Here is a 7,580-nt window from a genome sequence, read left to right as displayed (position 1 = left end):
GATCTACTATTTCCTTGAGGCGAGCCTGTGATTCTTGGGTCGATGGATATGGAAATGGTGCATATGGAAGTGGTGGTCCTTGGGAGTAATTGGATTGAAATTGGGGTGGATAAGGGTTAGGGTCATATGGAGGTGAATGGTTGTGGTTGGCTTGTGAGTATGGTGGTTCAAAGCTGTGTTGAGGAGGTGGTTCATAGGCATATGATGGGGCTTGTTGGTAACTACAAGGGGGTCCACCATATCTATCATCTTGGTACGCACCTCAGAATGGCTCTTGACCATAGTAAATTGGTGGAGGTGATTTGTCACTAAGGGGTCCACCATAACTATTGTCTTGACATGCATTGTAAGATGGTCGTTGTCCATGGTACCTTGGAAGGTGTTGTTGCCGAAAGAGTTGATCAGATCCTCGTGGCTCCTTCCATCTGTAATTGTTTCAATCTTGATGCATGTTTCTGTTATAGCTTCCATTCCTTTCAACAACATTAGAACCAAAATTGAAACCAGAGGGGGTGAGAATTCATAGTAGCTAATAAAAATTAAAAACAAAAATAAAAACAAATAAACAAGCAAAATAAAATATTTACAGTAACCAATAATAAGGCACACGTTTGCAATTCTCCGGCAATGGCGCCATTTTGACGAACGGATTCTTGCTATCGGTAAAGAATTTTTATAAAAATAATCGCGTTGTAAGTATAGTTTCTAAACCAACAGAGAATCCTTTCGTACAAAAACTTTGGTTGTCACTAAAGCAAACCCAATAAAATTGATAACCGAAGTATTGAAACCTCGGGTCATATCTCAAGGAATTGCAGGGAAGTATGATTTATTATTGGTTATGAAATTGTATATTTTGTTTTGGGCTTTTTTTAAATAAGGAACAAGTAATTTAAATGACAAGAAAAATAAATTAATAATTATAAAATCTCTTGCAAGGTATAAGAACTGGGAATCCTATCCTAGTTATCCTTATCAGGTGTGATGAGAATTGGATTTTGCTCCCACTTAGTTAACCCTTACTAAATGAAGGTAAGTCAAGTGGATTAATTAATTTGATTCCTCAGTCCTAGTCAACTCCTATGGAAAGACTAGCCTTAGAGGGATCCAAATCAATCAGCAATCCAAATTTCCAATCAACTACTGAGTTTGATAACTCAAGCGTTACCAATTACTTAACTGAAGTCAAAAGGAGAAAATAAATCATAAATTAAATTGAAAGCATCAAAAATAGAATAAAACAATCATAAATCTGAAATACCTCAAATAATATTAAATAGAATATTCAATTCTAAGATAGGAAAGTTCATAAATCAAATTGAAAAGATAAATAACAATTAAAGTAATAGAATTAATAAAACTAGAAAGTAAATTAAAGGAACATTGAACTTTTGATTGAAGAAATAACCATAAAATAAGAGGAATCCTAATTTCTAAAACCTAAGAGAGAGGAGAGAGCCTCTCTCTTTCTAAAACCACATCTAAATCCTAAAATTGTCTATTATGAATGTTGTATCTGTCGTATCTATGAATGGATTGATTCCCCCACTTTATAGCCTCTAATCTGTATTTTTTGGGCCAAAAAATGGGTTAAAAACAGCCCAGAAATTCCCCCCAGTGATTTCTGGTACGTACAAGTCGCTATAAAGTCACGCGGAAGCGTCGTCCACGCGTTCGCGTGGATTGTGTTTTTGCCAGGTCACGCGTCCGCATGATCCACGCGTGCGCGTCACCTGGCTTCAAAGAAGCTATGACAAAATATATATCGTTGCGAAGCCCTAGATGTTAGCTTTCCAACGCAACTGGAACCGCGTCATTTGAACCTCTGTAGCTCAAGTTATGGTCGATTTAGTACCAAGAGGTCAGGCTGGACAGCTTTAGCAGTTCCTTCAGTTTCTTGTATTTCTTCCACTTTTGCTTGCTTTCTTTCCATCCTCTAAGCTATTCCTACCCTGTAATCTCTGAAAACACTTAACACACATATCAAGGCATCTAATGGTAATAAGAGAGGATTTAATATTAGCAAATAATAGGCCAAAGAAGCATATTTTCAATCATAGCACAAGATTAGGAAGGAAAATGTAAAACCATGTAATTAGTATGAATGAGTGTTCAAAGACTTGATAAAAACCACTCAATCGAGCACAAGATAAACCATAAAATAGTGGTTTATCAGAAAACCAAGAAGCCTTTCATTTCAATGTCCCGAGTTTGGTCAAAACAATCATTTAAAACAAGACCATAGTAGAAGGTCGGACCTCAAGTTCTCGGAAGAGAAGCTGGAATATCCTTAAGAAAGTCCAAGAATTCAGGTAAAGTTGAGAAGGAGCAACGTTACAAGCCCAAAGAATTTTTTATTCAAAATCGGTAAAAGGGAGTGAAACACCTAACTTTGAGAAAAAGCAATCGTAGGCGTAAAAGAAAGGGCATTCCGAGCTATCTAGAGGAGGAAAACATATTCTTTCTTTGGGATCGGGCACTACTAGCTCGTAATTTCTCTCATCCTCTCTGTTCTCACAAATTTTATGGTGTTTACGGAACTCTTCACAATATTACTTATCAACTACGGGGACACAAGAAAGAACAGAGTTATCTGTAAGACTCTGAATTTTGAAAAGTTATTAATAAATTATTTATAATCCATTATATTTATTTAAGATCATATTTTTGGATATTTTTATACATAAGTTGAGTAAATTCTTATTTATTATTTAGAGTTCTTATCATTGAAAAATAATGAGTATTTTATATGCCTTAATTTTAACATATAGATTTTTAACCTTATTTTATAAATAAAAGAGAATTAATTTACTTATCTCCAACTTTTATTAAATTGGTATTTAACTGAAAATAATTTACAGATTAGTAATTAAAAGGTATTTTTTTTAAGATAGATGCTTTATATTTAATTTGGTTTTTAATTGTTATTTTATCTTTTCATTTATTTTATAAAATTATGTTATTACCCTTATTTTTAGTAAAATTCCCTAATCTACCCCAAACCCCAACTAAATGACACTCCCCTCACCCCTCCTCACAGACGGCACTCACCCAACAAGCACACACACACTGAAACAATGAAAGAAGAAAAAGACAGAAGAAAGGGAAAGGGGGAAGAGGGAGGTCCGAGAGGGAGAGAGTGCCGGGGATGAGTGAGCTGCTGCGGAGGAGAAGGAGGGGAAGAGAGGTGGAGCTATCCACGTCACCACCCAGCGTTGCACCACCGCCACGCTGCTCCAGACCGCTGCCTCGCCATAGCCACGCCTCGCAATTGTCATCGCCAAAGAGCAGAGAAGTGCGCAGGGGTGAGCCGTCACTGACCTTGCATCCATCACCGCTGACCACGAACCAGTGAGGGAGGAAGACGTCGCCACCATTCATGCATGCCTCTTGAAGAACTGAAGATTGATGGTTTAGAATTCAGAATAAATCCTCGTTGCAAGTATAGTTTCTAAACCAAGCAATCAACCTTTCTTACAAACGTTTTGGTTGTCACAAGTAACAAACCCCTTAAAAATTGATAACCGAAGTATTTAAACCTCGGGTCGTCTTCTCAAGGAACTGCAGGGAAGTATGTTCTTATTATTGATTATGGAGATTACAAATCGGGATTTTGAAGATGAGGAACAAGTAATTTAAATTGCAATTAAAATAAGTAAAAGACTGTAAAATAAATAAATAACTGTAAAATAAACTTTTGGCAAGGTATGAGAAAATGGAAGTCCTATCCTAGTTATCCTTATCAATGATGATGAAGATTGAATCTCAATTTCACTTAGTTGGTCTTTACTTAAAGTAAAGAAAGGTCAAGTGACTAATTGTGTTGGTCTTCAAATCCTAGTTAATCCCTAAGGAAAGATTGGGATTATTGAAGTTCAATTCAATTAGCAAAGATAGCAATTATCGATCATGTTGAGTTTGATAACTCCTGAGTTACTGATTTCTTAACCAAGACCAAAGGGGAAAAGTAAATCTACTGGAATAAAAATGTCTTCAGATTGGAAGCAATAGTAACATAAATAAAAGAGAGCAATAATAAACTGAAATACCTCAAATAACATTAATTCAAAGAGTAATCTGTAACATAGAAGAATTCATAAATTAAATTGAAAAAATAAATAAAAAGTAATGTTGAACCTGATAAAAAGATAATCCTGAAAGCAAAAGAAATCCTAATTCTAAATCCTAAAAGAGAGAGGAGAAAACCTCTCCCTCAAAACTACATCTAAATCATGAAAAGTAACTAATTGGAGGCTCCCTTTTGAATGGATGCATTTTCCCACTTCATAACCTCTGACCTGTGCCTTCTGGACTTGGATTTGGGCCAAAAAGGGCTTCAGAAATCATTGGGAGTATTTTCTGTAATTTCTGGTGTGTGGCCTCTGTCACGCGGCCGCGTGGGTCACGTGGTCGCGTCATTTGGAGTTTTTCTTGTCACGCGGTCGCTTCAATCATGCGTCCGCGTCATATGTGTTTCGCTCAAGGCACGTGATCGCGTCAATGACGCAGTCCCGTCACTGCCAGTTTCTTCAAAAACTCCGTTTTATGCTTTCCTTCCAATTTTGTATGTTTCCTTTCCATCCTTTAAGTCATTCCTGCCCTTTGAAGATCTGAAACTACTCAACACACGAATCACGGCATCGAATGGAAGTAAAGGGTAATTAAAATAATTATTTTTAAAGCATAGAAAACATGTTTTTCACATACATCACATAATAAGAAAGGAAAAGTAAAATCATGCAATTTATATGAATAAGTGAGTGAAGGATTGAATAAATCACTTAAATTAGGCACAAAATATATCATAAAATATGGGTTTATCAACCTCCCCACACTTAAACAATAGCATGTCCTCATGCTAAATCCAAGATAAAGAGTAAGGTAAAGTTGAAGTGGTGGAATCTCATGCAATGCAATCTATTCTAAATGCAACTACATGCAAAATGTTTCTACCTACTTGGTTAAAAGTAAATAAGTTCTCCAAGAATAAATATGAACTGGATTTCACTAATTCAAATCATGAAAATGAGGTACAAATAGACTTGCAAGAAGAAAATAGCTCATGAAAGTAGGGAACAAGGAATTGAGCATCGAACCCTCACTGGTAGTGTATACACTTTAATCACTCAAGTGTTTAAGGTTCAATTCTCTCAATTCTCTACTAACCTTGCTTTCTAAGTCTTGCTCTTCATCTAACAATCAACATAAATTTAATGCACAGATACACATATCAAGAGGTCTTTTAAGGGTTGTAATGGGGTTAGGGTCAAGGTAGGATTGTATTTGGCCAAGTGGACTAAAATCTGAATCCTTAATTAACTTAAACTTTCCACCTAACTTTAGACAATCCATGTAATCATAATACCACATCTAACTATCCATTAACCATGTTTTCCACATATTCATGCATTCTAATTTCAAGTACAGTACATATGCATTGCTTTCACCATTTACTTTGGGGCATTTTGTCCCCTTTTTGCTTAATTGCTCTTTTTTTTTTTCACTTCTCTTTTTTTTTTCTTTTTATATATATACATTTTTTTCTTTTCTTTTATTTTTCTCAATGCATATGATTAAATTATTGGATGCATGAATCATGTCCTAAATATTTTTTTCACATTTTCAGAAAATTCTAACATACTCAATTCTCAAACCAAATGTTTCCAAATTCAACTTTCCCAATACTTAATTCATGAGCACTCTCACTAGTCTAAGCTAACCAAGGATTCAAATTAAGTATATTATTGTTTTTTGCTTAGAGTTAATGATGTGCTAAAGTAAAGAACAAAGGGGTATAATAGGCTCAACATTGGTTTGCAAAGAATAATGAAAGGGTAAGGCCATATGGGTATGTAAGCTAAGTGAAATAAAGGCCTCAATAATGTAAGTGTATGCATACATCAAACTATAGAAATATAGAATTAAGCAAGACAAAAATCACAATTTTAGAGAAAAAAACACACACCAAAAATAAAGTATTAGTTGGTAAAATGCAACCAATTTTAAATAGGCTCAAAAATCTCACAGGTTTTGTGTGTTCGAGCTCTAAACCATGTTCCAAAATAATACTTCTTCAAACAAGTGTAACAAAAAATTTTATTCAAATTAGTGAAATGCTCTAAAAGTTTTTTTTTGAAAAAGAAAATATTTCTTCAACCAAGTGGTAAAAAATGCACAAAATCAAACAAATATGCAATCAAACATGTAAATACAACAACTAACAAGGAAAATAAACCATTGGTGTTGAGAAGAAAATACTAACCCATGGAGATCGGTATCGACCTCCCCACACTTAAATATTGCACCGTCCTCGGTTCATGCTAAGATGTGCAGGTGGACGGGTTGTTCCAACTTATGCTTTTCTTCAAGGATTGTGCAGATGGACTTGTTTGTCTCCCTTTTTAGAAGTTTCTCCCTTTTTCCGTCTTCGGTGGCCAGCCTGAAAGAAGAGAAAAAGAATAACAGTAACCCAAAAATAAAGATAAGAAAATAAATGAAGTATGGGTGGGTTAATGCCAACTGATAAGGGTCTCATTTACATGGAAGCTTCAACATGTACGTGAGAAAACAATAGAAGCACATGGCATACCAGTGGTGCAAAATTTGCAACAAAGGAGAGGAGTGTGGGTAATGAAAATATCAATATAAGTTCATGTCAATGCAAATGAAGTGCAAGTATCATAAAAGATTGGCATTGGCAGATAATTAATATCATCCCATAGTGTAAAACAAGTTACTAAGCACCAAAGTAAATTCAAGGAAAGATGCAACAGCTGAATAAGAAAATTTTTTAACACCAATGGAAAAAAAATAATAAATTTAGAAAAGAAAATAAAAATATACACAAAATTAAAATGCAATGAATGAAAGTATGCAAATAAATAAAATAAAATAAAATAAAAGATAAGAAGAATGAGAAGGGAAGAACGGAAGAAGAAGTAAGTAAGAAAGGAGGTAGGAAAAATTAGGATTGGGGAAGAAAAGATAAGATATTTGGCAAATTAGGATAAGCTGTGCGGCGCAAGCGACGCGGATGCGTGGGGGACGTGTTCGCGCGGTTTGCGTTTAGATGGGTCGACGCGGTCACGTCGATCACGCGGACGCGTGACTCGTTTTATTCTACTGGCGCGAGGGCAGCCTCGCGATCGCACAACTTTCTGTTCAAAAACACATTAGTGCCAAATTTTGGGTGACGCGGTCGCGTGGTCTACGTGATGGCGTGAGTGGTCATGATAGGGATGTGACGCGGACGCGTGAGCCATGCATCCGCGTGGTAAGGCTTGTGCGTTCAGCACCAATCCAGCACCACTCCAGCACAACTTTCGGTCGTGCACCCTTTCTTACGTCGATTTTCAGGTCACGCGACCGCGTGGGTGACGCGGACGCGTGGGAGCTATTTTTCCAAATGATGCGGCCGCGTTGGCGACGCGGTCGCGTGGGCATATTTGTGCCTAAGGCACGCCTCCAGCCACGCTCTCGCGTGACTCTTTGTTCAATTCTTTTCTTTCAAAACGCACTGGTGACGCAGACACGTCAGCGACGCTGCCGCGTCGCGTGCGTGTTTTTTTTTTAATAATGCA

The sequence above is a fragment of the Arachis ipaensis genome, chromosome B6, assembly GCF_059453495.1.
Source record: "Arachis ipaensis isolate K30076 ecotype BB chromosome B6, ASM5945349v1, whole genome shotgun sequence".
In the NCBI taxonomy this organism is placed as follows: domain Eukaryota; kingdom Viridiplantae; phylum Streptophyta; class Magnoliopsida; order Fabales; family Fabaceae; genus Arachis; species Arachis ipaensis.
This window is presented reverse-complemented; position numbering follows the sequence as displayed.